Source organism: Hippopotamus amphibius, chromosome 14 (assembly GCF_030028045.1).
Source record: "Hippopotamus amphibius kiboko isolate mHipAmp2 chromosome 14, mHipAmp2.hap2, whole genome shotgun sequence".
NCBI lineage: Eukaryota > Metazoa > Chordata > Mammalia > Artiodactyla > Hippopotamidae > Hippopotamus > Hippopotamus amphibius.
In genome coordinates, this window is record NC_080199.1 from 6,653,049 (window position 1) to 6,666,040 (window position 12,992).

Genomic DNA, 12,992 nt, shown 5'->3' on the forward strand with positions numbered 1-12,992 from the left:
TGTTATATACACACAGTAACATATATAGTATAATTGTGTATGTTGTATGTGTGTGTATGCATCTCTATATACGTGTATGCATCTCTCTATACGTATATGCATCTATATATATAAGTATATATACATGTACATATACATATATATATATAAAATTTACGGCTATATTCTTGCCTCCTGCCTTTGGATGTCTCTTACTATTATTTTTAAATATAGTTGATTTCCAATATCATGTTAGTTTCAGGTGACCAGCACAGTGAGTCAGTTTTATATATATATATATATATTCTTCAGATTCTCTTTTCTTATAGGTTATTACAAAAGATTGAGTATTGTTCCCTGTGCTGTATATCCAGCATGGATGTCTTTGGTAACTTGCCTAAATTAACCTCTCCCAGACCTTCACTTTCTCTGATACCCTCCGTATCAATGCAGAAACCTAAATGTCACTGTTGACCCCTTTCTTTCATTCATTCCTCCATATTTTATTGGTCAGTGACTTGCATTGATCTTTCAAAAAAATATACTGTTTTCTCCATCTCCACTCAAATTCTTCTGGTGTAAATTACCAGCAAACGTTGCAATAAACTGCTAGCATGACTCCCTGTTTCAGGCCTGACTGACCCCTCCCAAATCCATTCCCCTGACTGCAGCGAGAGTGTACTTTCTCCGCATGTGATCCCATCAAACCCTCTTTTCCAACAATTTCCTCTTAACCTTGGCCTATATGGACCTACTTATCTTGTTTATGTGGGATTTTAAGATTCATATGTCAAATTTCCACTTGATGCTCAATGCTCTGGGAATATAAATTAATTATAATTCCTCAATGAGATTCCTTTATGCTTTTAAGAGCTTTTATAAGCTCTTCCTTCTAAATGAATAATTCTTCCTCTTACCTCCCTCCTGTGATTTATAACTCAATTTTTGGCTTAGACACCACACCAATATTTCCAGAAAGAAATATTGGACAACCCTAAAGAGGGCTTGAATATACTTCTCAGCATCCGTATTGCACTAATTTATTGGTATTATACCTGCCTAGTTAATTACACGTCTCACTGCATGGTTATGTCTGTAAGAGCAAATAGTATTTATATCTTGTCCACAGTTGTATCTCCAGTAAATTTGGCAAGTTTAGCAAATAAATATGTGAGAAATCTATGTAAAGTTGAAATTCAGATAAATAACCAATTGTCTTTTATGTCCCAATATTTAGAACATACACTAGTAATTTGCTAAATTTTAATTTCAAAATTAAATTTGAAATTTAAATTTAATCGGGCATCCTGTATTTATTTGACAGCCTTAGTATCCAGATCTTGAAAAACATGCCCATCACGTACTAGTTGTTCAGTAAACATTCAATAATACTAAATGGCAACAGAATCATCATAAGATTTTAGCCTATTTCTTCAAAAATGTCATGATACCATTTGATATATTCATTTGGGGAGTTAGCGATGAGTGTTCTTTGCTTTATTTGAAAGTAGAATCATTTTAAGGCAGTTAATGTGAATGGGATTGATTGTGCATATATCGCTTAGTTGTGATATTAACAATGGAAAATGTGCTTGCATACAAGCCATTGCTAGCAGATTCAGAGACCATGTTTCTTTGGTGTGTTTGTTCTTGTTTTTCTCATAGGTCAGAGACAAGACCTGTCTAAACTTGCTGAGGAAAGCTTTCCTTAGGTTTTCATTTCACACATCCTCTCCCAGAACAGTTCCCTCCATAGCACAGATGCAGTCAGAAGCACTCCAATTGCTTACAGAGGAGAGAACCAGGGCCATCTGGTCCCGACCTGGAGGCAGGCTCTGGGGAGTAGAGCATCATTTCCTAACTTTCCACTCTGTCACTTTGATGCATAAATCCTAAAATCTCATAAAGACATGTCTTGATTTTCTCTGAATTACTGTGGAAGAAAATGGAAAGGATTTTTTTCAATTCTATGTCTTTAGTATTAATTTTGTTGTGTTATGATTTGAAGTCCACTCTGTAGTGTCTGATTCAAGAAAAAAAAAAACGAAAAAGACTAAATATAGCACACTGTCACCACCCATAAGGTGAGTAAAATGACTTAATAAAATTAATGAGAAGAGTATTCATAAATCTTAATGTAAATACACATGCATTGCATCTTTCCACACTTGCACAAATTATGCTGGTTGGCTTATTTGTTTCCATTTGCTATAAGCACTCATATTAAAACAAAAGTGGATGGTTAAATTCCTATGAGGTAGCAAAAATAATAAATTAAAGAACACCAAATGTCTGCCTCTCTAAAAAAGCAGTGAAATAACTAGGAGAAAAACAAAAACAGAAACAAAAACAAACTGTGAGAATCGACTTTTTCAGAATTTTGGAAACTATCCAAAAGCTTGAAGCAACCAGGGAGAATTCATTCAAGAAAAGTGTCTGGATCTTGGCAAGAACAGAGAGCTATGTGTCATTTTAACTTATCCTAGTCCCATGTCCCAATTCCCAGCTTAGTGACAGCCTTGAAAATGACAGCCTGGATTCCATTACAGGTACAGGAAGAAGAAGCAGTGACTTCATTTGCAAAGAATCCTATGTATTTATACTTATTTGCATTTATTGATTTGTTTGTTGCTTGCTGGTGGCTATCTCTAGAAGATCAGCTCAAAAAGTTTGTCTTTATCTCACCTAACTCCAGAATTTACCCAGTGCTAAAGCTACTACCTGTGAGCATTTGTCCAGAACTTACACAGAAACATGTTTTAGTCACTGCTGCCTGAGGCAATGGATAACAGTTGGCGAAAAAAACACAATAGATTAAACAAAAAGATTGTGAGGAAAGGTTGAGGAATGAGATGTTTTGGAGAATAATATCTTTGAAAATCTCCAACACATTTTTCAGGATCAAGAAAGACATATACATGCCCCTGCTGCATGTATATCTGCGAAGACCCTAAGCTCTCACCTCTGGTTGACTTTGAAGCTCTGTGCAAGGAAGTAGTGAAGGCTACAGCAGGGTTGCCAGCTGCCTGGCTGAGTGCTGAAGGTGTGCTTTAATGCACACACAGAGGCCATCTGCAAACAATGGAAGATTTTTGTTGGCACTTTCTAAGTCATTCCATGAGTCCAGTATTACCATGATATCAAAGACAGATAAAGATGTTACAATAAAACTACAGACCAGCATCCGTCATTAATATACATGCAGAAATCCTCAAAATATTAGGAAGCCAAATCCAGGAGCCACATGAAAAGGATTGCACACCATGATCAAGTGGAATTTGTCTCAGGAATGCTAGGTTTGTTTGACGTCCAAAAATCAATTAAGGCAACATGCTATGTTAACAGAATAAAGAAAACGAAAACACATGATCATCTCAACTGACATAGAAAATACATTTGACAAAATCCAGCACCCTTTCAGGGAAAAAACAATAAAACAACAAAACAAACAAACAAAAACCCCCTAGGAATATATAAACTAAAGATAGAACTAGGAATAAAAAGGAACTTTCTCAACTTGATAAAGGGCATCTATGAAAAACTCACAGTTAAATGATACTTAATGGTGTAAAAATGAAACTGTCTCCCTGACATTAGGAACAAGAAAGGAATGTCTTTTCTCACTACCTCTATTAACTATTGTACAGAAAATTTTAGCCAGGGCAATTCAGTGAAGAAATAAATAAAAAGCATCCAGATCAATGTGTATGTGTGTGTGTGTATATATATATATATATATGCATAACTGTATCACTTTGCTGTATAGCAGAAATTAACGCAATGTTGTAAATCAACTATTCTTCACATTAATAAAAACATCCAAATAAAAAATAAAGAATTAAAAGTATCTTTATTTGCAGATGACATGATCTGAAATATAGAATACTCCAAAGAATCTACCATTAACATCTAAAATGATAAAATAATTGTAAGACTTTTACACTGAAAACAGCAATATTTTGTTGAAATAAAGACATAAATAGGTAGAAAGGCATTCTGTACTCATAGATTGGAAGCCCATATTATAATGAAGACAAAAATACTCAAACTGTTCTATAAATTCATTGCAATCTCTATAAAAATCCCAACTGCCTTTGTGCAGAAATTAACAAATTAATCTTAAAACTCATATGGAAATGCATAGGACAAGGAATAATTAAAAGAAACATTGAAAAAGAAGAGTGAAGTTGAAAGGCACACACTGCTTGATTTCAAAACTTCCTACAAAACTGTAGTAATCAAATGGTTCTGTACTGACATTGAATAGACATATAGGTCAGTGGATTCGAATTCGGACTAAAGGAATTACTCACATTTACAGTCTATAGGTTTCCAACAATGATTCCAAGAATATCCAATGGGGTAAGAATCGTCATTTCATTATATTATGCTTGTAAAACTGTATATCCACACCTGAAAAAATGAATTCAGAACGCTGTTTCACAGCGTACACAAACATTGACGCAAAATGGATCAAAGATCTATTTACTAAGACAATGAAATTCTTAGCTAGAGTGCATGTAGCTCAACATGCAAGCTGGGAAGGAGACCATTTGAAGGAACACAGATGGAACTCATGAGCTGATCAAGCCTATGTTCAGTGAATTTCCACGACTACCCATCGGGTCCCCCCTAGGGGGAACGTGGAAGTCTACCTCCCATGCAAGAATGGGCCAAGTCGTGAGGACTTGCCCTGGAAGGAACAGAAACCAAATATGTGGCACAGTCGCGGGACACCTGCCAGGGGCCCAGGGCAAAGAACATGGCAAAATGGGCCACATCGACAGGAGCATAAGTCCTGTAGAAGTGTGTCGAATTGATCACACTGGTCAACTAGTCCCCAGTCACAGATTCAGGTGGTGCCTCACCACTGTGGGAACATATGTCACATATGGAACAGGCATTCCAGTGCACCATGTAGTTGCTGGAACCGCTATCATGACTTTAGGAAAACGCCTTTCCCTTGTGCTGGACTATCCAGCAGGATGCCAGTATAATCAAGCCACTTCACTCACCACACAAGCTACCCAGCAGTGGGTGTGCTCCCATGGTATGAGATGGATGGTTCATACTCCCCCAGGCAAATGGAGAGAGAGAACGATGGGACCTGCATATCCATCCATTGCTTCCACAGAAGAGAAACCCCGATAAGAAAGCTCAGCATCCTTCCTTTAAATTCTGGAAACATGTGTAAACATCAAGACTAGTGACCACTTCCTTACTAGCAGAATCTGGGTTTGTAGACCCCCTGGGGAAAGTTTCAATGAAGAGTGAGAAAAGATAATAGCGTTAAGCCCCTGAGAAGTGTGTGACTTTGTCTCCTATAAATTTCTGAGCTCCTGAGAGAAAATATCATTGGTGATTATGGATCCACACGAAGAGAGATGTGGAGTTCAGATGGGGGAGGTCTAGACAAAGCAAGAGAACGTCTGAGTTGGAACAATGTTGGGAATATGGAGTGTTTCCTCTCTCGGGCATCCTCATACAGAAGGAATCTGAATTCAAAGATGATGGAGTCCACTGGAACACTGGGTGGCTGAACTCTGCTCCAAGCTAACCAACTATGTAATTGTCTTAAAGAAATGGAGATACAGTAGATCTTCTCCCATGAAGACCACTTGTGGGCCTTCACCACTGATGTGCATAGGTTCTTTCTTCTCTTAATCAAGACTACCCTGTTAAAGACAGTGAATGATGGATATGCTAATCTAGGGCCCTGAACTTGACCTCAACTCCAGAGCTGAAGTCTTTACATTTCAAATCATCAGAAGTTTATTGCTTTTATGAGTTTTTTTCCCTAGAAAATCTTAAATCAAGATATCACTGAATAGTAATTCCAATCGTGTATAATAAAATCGCTTAAACTCAGACAACAATGCCATAGAGTAATATTTCCCAGATACAGAACTATTGACTTAAAGCTATTCTCCTTCACAATTTCTAGCTATGAAAAGAGGAAAGAAGAAACAGGGGGAAAATAATTTCATAGCATCATTTTCTATTATATTTCAATTTATGTTAATGTAGGACAAAAAGATTACTTTTTATCCTAGACTTCCTTGGTCATGTAAATTATTTCCGCATAAAAAATAATTTGCTATGTGTCGTAGTTAATATCAACAGGTTGACTCTTTTCTATAAAAAGATTCTTTTGTCACAATGACTGTCACAGAAAGAAATAGTGGTAATGTATAAGCCAATAGTTGAAAATAGAATGACAAAATTCTTGAAATAAATTTTTTTAAAAGAGAAATAAAGCTTCTTACAAGAGTACAAATAAAAACGAGGAACGGGGAAATTAAAGTAGAAATGTAGTCCTCCACTTCTTTTCAAAATGACTTCATTTTTATGTAAATATTTGTATCCCTCTTATTACTTAAATATGTAAGTCTGTAAAGAGAGCAGAAGGGACAGGCTTTGAATGAAGATGTAACTGTTTTCCTTTCTTTTTTTTTTTTTTTTCACTAAGCCTGTTATCACTGGTAAAATTACATTTATCTTTTGGTTCAGGAAGCCAGGAATAAAACTCAATGAATTCTTAATGTGTTTATATTTCAGGAATGCATTTCACCTTACGGTGTGCATATACATTCTAAATTATGACAAGTTAATTAAACAGACAAACTCCAGGAACTCAGTGCTCTGCTATCATTATCACTAATTTGCTTTGAAGAGGTTTCTAAAATGTGTCTCTGTATGTAGCTCTGGCCTTTACTCTGCCACACTCTGAACCTTCTTAATTTGGGCACAGGCCATTGGTTATTTCAGTCTTTCCTTTCTCTTGTGCCCATGCACTCACAGTGACTGTGTTCTTTATGGAGAAAGTATACATTTTGTGGCTTTAGACCCATCTACGCAATGAAATTCGTGGCCCACTTTATTATAGATTCCTCAGTGTGTGGACAGATCTGTGTAATAATGTTGCCCTATGAATATTAAGTGATTAATGTGGAGTGGGTGGCTCTTTAAGGGATCATACCATTTCCGTTACTAGACACCTGTCAGCTGTATCCTAGGTTTCTCTTTGTTGCATATGGTTCTGAACCAGAGGCGTCTGGTGAAGCACGGTCTAGTGGAGAATATTGAGGAGTGTCATTGCTAATTTCCTTTCCCTCCCCCACCTATGATATACCCTCTCCTGTGTGCAGCGGAAATGGAGTTATTTTTTGTCTATTACTTATATCCCTTTGCCATTACACAGGATCATTTATAAGAGTCTGAAGCACTATTGAGTTTCCTTCTAAAAGAATCATTTTTGTTGAATGTAAAAGTTCAATAAATAGATTTTTACATTTTATTGTGAAAAATATTACACCAATAAAAATTGTGTTCTATTCGTTCTTGTGTTTGGAGATTGTGTGTGTGTGCACTGTTTTCCAAAGCCTCAGCCAAGTTGGAATAATAATTGTTAATATTTATTGCCCCAGCCCTGGGCAAAGGGGTATTATGTTACTTAATCCCCAGAGCAAAGTAACAGGGGTTTAGGGGCTTGACATTTGAGTCTATTCTTTTAGCACTAATGCCAGGGTTCTTGTGTATGTGTATGAAGGCGCCCTGATTGCTTCTCCTCCATGGTCGATGTTAATTTCAGCTTTGATTTTTTTGTTTGTTTTTTATTCTGTCTGAGCTGAAATCTCCAAGGTATCCTTTCTCACCTTCATAGTAAAGCATAGGCTGAGCATCCCTTTGGGGTGTTGAATACTGGCCGCTGGGAGTGACTTTGTTCACCTGCTGTGTGTGTCCCCAGGACAACCCAAGGGCTGGAAAATCATCCTCACTTCTCTGGAAGGCACTGTGTATTCACACTGGGCTTCCCTGGGTCTTAAAGAAAGGGATGAAGACTTTTTCCAGAATCTCACTCCCACGGGTTAAGCATTCTTCCAAGGAGGCATCAGAGGCTACTGACCTTCCTGGGGTCTGGTGGGCAGAGCTGATGGGTGGGGGTGAAAGGGAAGGTAGGAGACTGGGGGAGGGGGGAACGGGCAGCATTGCTGATGGGGTTCTCGAACTTGCTGCTCCAGCAGCGCCTCCAGTGCTAGTTTCATTTGTGAGCCTCAGTTATATAGAACATGTAATAACAGATAGTAAGCAGCTTAAAAAAATTGATAGTCTGAATTTTCAAGTTACAAAAATTCAAGAGAAATTGACATTTTGAATAAGGAGAAACAAATTACCTCCCCGTTTTCTGTTTTTTGTTTGTTTTTTTTGCTGATTTCGTACTCTATAATATGAAATTACTTCATATGATACATTTTACTCCAACTCTGCTTCAAAATACAGAAAACAAGAGTAAAGATCACAGTTGGGGACAAATGTAAAAAAAAATAATTCTAGTTAAAGAGGAGTGTTAAAAAAAAAAGTGTTATTTTTATCCGTATTAGTAGATATTTCATTATACTCTGAAAATAAACTTAATGAAAAGCTGTTTTATTAAATTTACCCACAAGAGAATTCCTAATGGAAGGAACAGCAAGTTCCTCAAAGTGTCTTATTTATTTCCCGATTATCTGATGGAAGTTAGGTTGGAGAAGGGAGAGGAAAAAAAAGGAAGAAAAATACTTCTAATTATTTTGCAATTTACCTTAATTTAAATCAGAGTCTGATTTGTTTCCACAACATATTAAGACCAGTTGCACAACCAAAAGTAATGAATTTAGTGCATTTCAGAGCCAAAGGCTAAAACTTGGATTTACTGCGGTCATGTACTGTATTCAACTTCGGACTTCTAGAAAAAGAAATGTTTTTTAAGTCATAAACATAAACAAATAGGGAATTTAAAAATCAAGCAAATCTCAAGCTAGTGGCACAGGTACTCAAGGCAATGCCATAAACAACAGTGACTTTATTTCGTTTTCTTTTCTTAGCAAAAATGCAACTGTTTTATACTACAGCATTGACTTGTGCCTAATCTGAAATAACCCTTTTTATTAATATTGTACTAAACCCCAGGAAATGATGCCATAGGCCACAGATTAGTGCCAAAATACATATGAAGCCAGTTGATTCTATTTATTAAGACCATATAAGGTCCCTGACCCTGTTGCCATGAACAAACACAGAGCCAGCTGCTTACACAGCCCTTCTTTTATACAAATCTATTCACTCCTATCTGTTCGCAACTTTTCCTTTCATCGGGGTCAGAGCAATCCAAAATTGTGCAGGGACCCAGCGGTGGTGAACAGGGTTGGGTTCGCAGAGGCGAGCGTGGATCAAGTGGGCCAATTATTCGCCACAACAATTGGGTGCTAACCAAAACCGGCTTCTTGCAGGCGAGTGTAAAACAGCACCTGGGGGCTGTTACATGCTATGAGGTGCCCTCCCGTGATTTCTCTTTCCCTAGAAAAAAATTCTGTTGGCCATCTGAACGGGAGCACTCATTTCTGAATAGAAAACATATCATGGGAAAATGTTTTTAATTTTTTTATACACTGCAGGATAAGGGGCAAAAAAAAATAGGACGTGTAATTCAGCATGTGTATCATTTTCTATCCAAGTGACATAACAATTAGATGGAAGAAGTGTGCAAATACACACCAATGCCACTTCATGGGTATTTAAAAAAAAAAAAACTGAACTCAGCATTTACTTATTTTTTTTGTTTGTTTTTGTACTTAAATCTGCAACCTGGTTTTAAATATCTTTAAAGCTTTCCCACTATAGTCCTTACTTCTCTTTTCCAGAGTGAAATGTTTATATCACACAGGACTAGGGTACTCATGGGATTTCAAATCAGGTCAGTGGAGCAATTGCTAAAAATGCCACTGAAATGATAATTTGAAAAATAAGCTCTGAAGATAAATTTCTATGGGGGAATAACTTGTCTGTGCAATTCAGTTCAACTGAGTAGAGCATGATGTTTTTAACTTAAAGATAAGTGCAAATGCCTTTCCTTTATCCACAGTACTTGATGACAAAATGATTCCAATTGTGTGGCATTGTAGAGCTTGGTGTTTGACCAAGAATCCCAAGGTGAATGGTTGAGATGCTATTCACCTAGTCTGGTGACAGGCATGGGGGTGAGATGCTTCTCTCTCCTTTCTAGGAGGACCACTTGTGAGTTTGCCCACTGCATCCAGCCACTCACCCTAGGGACCCACTGCAGCTATCATGATGAAACCAAACTTTAGCCTGGCATCTTCCAACCATTGATAAGCATGGAGGTGTGACTACTAGTCAGGCCATTCCTGTTCCCCATCACACTGGCCATGAATCTCTCAGGGATGCTCTGTAGGGTGACATTCCTTCTACACAACCTACTTCCTTCCTTAGAACCGAGGTGTGGTCTGCAAGCTTTCCCCACCTCTGCCGTCTCCCTCTTTCTTTATCTTTCACAGGTTTCCTCTTCCCTCAAAAGAAGTGGCTTGAATATTTAATCCCATTATGATATCTGTTTTTTTGGAGGACTCAAACCCATAGTCAGGTCTTCCCTCTTTTTGTATTTATTTTCAGAGATTCTAAATAGCTACGTTTTCCCAACTATAAACTACTTAGTATGAGAGAAGCCAACCTTAAATCATATATTATTAAAATAAAATCTGGATATGCTCAGAGAAACAATAATTTCAGAGTTTTGCAACTGACTTTGATGTTATCGATTCTCCTCCCATGGGGTTGTCCGTTTTAAACTTGTTAAACAATAGATGACAGCACAGAGGAGCTGTTAGCACCATCCCATTTTTCCTACTCCCTGCACCCCCAGTTTATTCCACTGGGCTTTCATGCAAATTTAATTCAAATAAGGATCGAAAGTATTTCCATCAGCCCTGCTGAAACTGACAATGCAACCCCTTTAAAATAACAGCCAAAGAGAAATAGTTTTAAATCATCTCAATTCATTTGCCACCTGTTTCTTATAATTATTGATTTTTTTCAAACAATATCCAGCATTTCATACTGCTAGTTGTTGCCTTCCAAGAACAACTTTGACAATAACACACAAAATCCCCAGGAGCCCATGTCATCCATCTGGATCCTGGACCAATTCCTTCCTCAGCTCTTCACTAATAAAACAAAATTCCGACCTCAGCCCTAAATAAAGGCATTGCCCATGATTCTGTACATTCTGACTCTCTTTTTTGTCCTTTAATCATTTCCGCCAATACCCAGAACTTAATCATCTCTACTTTCAGTTTTCCATCATTTTTGTAAGTTTCAGTGGCACAATTATGATTTTATCCTGCCCATCCCTGTGAGAGAAGCTGCCAGTAAGTCACATATTCAAATATTTTAAAAGAGGAATGTTCTAATATCTTAGGTCCACATTTCACATCTCTCCCTCTCTGCAATATCTAGCAATGGCAAACACTTTCTTGATATTTGTAACAATAGAATGAATGTGAATTTGATGTTTTCTTCTTTTCTCTCCCAATTCCTACTCCTTAATAAGTCACATACAAAAATTCAGTCTAAATTTCCTGTTCATATAGATCCTCTTCTCTATCTCGTTGTTGTTCGTATTTCAACTTTTATTCTAATTCTATTTCTTCTATGATACCTTCATTAATTTCATACCAGAGAGGCACTTATTTAACTAATATTTGCTGTATTCATTTACTCAACCAATGTTTCCTGAGTCTCTCTACTATGTGCTTTGTATGGATAACAGATATGTTCTGACTTCACTGAGCTTGTGATATACTGGAGACAGACAAGCATTAAATAAATATGTGATATCAATTTTGTTAGGTTCTTTGAAGACAAAGGATAGAAATGAAATGTGAGGAGCCATGATTAGAATAAATATTCCTGAAATTTCTCTCTGAGTAAATATTCAAGTTGAGACCTAAAGAATGAGGCGATGTTCGGTGTTTAGACACCCAGACACATCTACAAGGATACATACGTTTACACCTTCTTCTGCTTCAGAAACTGGGCTTCAATCGGTCACTATCAATTAGCAAATATAAAACATTACTGTAGATTAGAATATAGATACAAACAAGCCACCAGCTTCTCCATCTGCTCACACCTACCTCCCTCCAATGTGACAGAAGGAGGGTTTTTGGTAATTAATTGGAAAGCTAGAGATGGAAAGGCAGGAGGGCATTGTCTGGTATCCTTCTCCCTCTGCGGTCCTCTCACCTGACTCCTGCATTCACTGCCACTTTTCAGCGGGAGTGGGAATTCTTCCAACGGCTCTCACAAGAGCTTCCTTTCTACCTGCTGCTCAACCAAAAGCTTTGCTAAGACCCCCTCACTCTCAGCCTCAGCCACAATCTCTTTCTCTTTATTCCAATATCCCCTTTGTTTATTATTTATGTTTTCAGGGAGTTAGGAAGGATGTGCCTTTTCTATGGCTCTATTACTAGCAATTTAGATTGTTAAGTCTTCAGTCAAGAGGCACCTTTCCATCATAGAAGGATAGCTAGAACGGTTCTTATAGATTCCTGAATCTGCCCTCATTTCTTATATTTGTAGGGCAGGAGGCATAGGATTTGTCTTGCCTGAATCCAGTGACACAGCCTAAAACCCAGCTCTCCTGAATATGTATATGGGATGAGCTTGTGTTCTGGTGGTCTGGGGGAAGTCCTGGTTTATTAATAATCTTGTCTAATAAAAACAGGTGCCTGTATGCCTCTTGTCCCAGAGACATCATTGCTAGAAGCACTTTCACCTTCATGCATCTCTCAGTTTGGAGAGTATTCTATCTTCTCCCTCTACATAGAATCAACTTACCTTTTTTCTGTACCACATAGATATTTTTTGAATCTCAGTGAAGTTTGTGTTTATGTATATGCTGTGTTTCAGAAGGTAACATATTGTTACATAAAACAAATGGTGAGGCTTTTCAAAAGTTCCCATGTGTGATTTTTCTTGGGTGGAGAAGAAAGTCTCAGAATGAACCCATCCAGAGATCTATGCTGCTCACTTAAGAACCTCTTCCTATGCCTGTTATTTCCTCAAAAGAACTGTATAGACAGTTGAGGCTGTGATAAGAAGGACAGAGAACTTGGTGGCATTTCTCTCCAGGGTGGAAACAGAAGGCAGGCATCCGTGTGGACCTCCACTGAGAA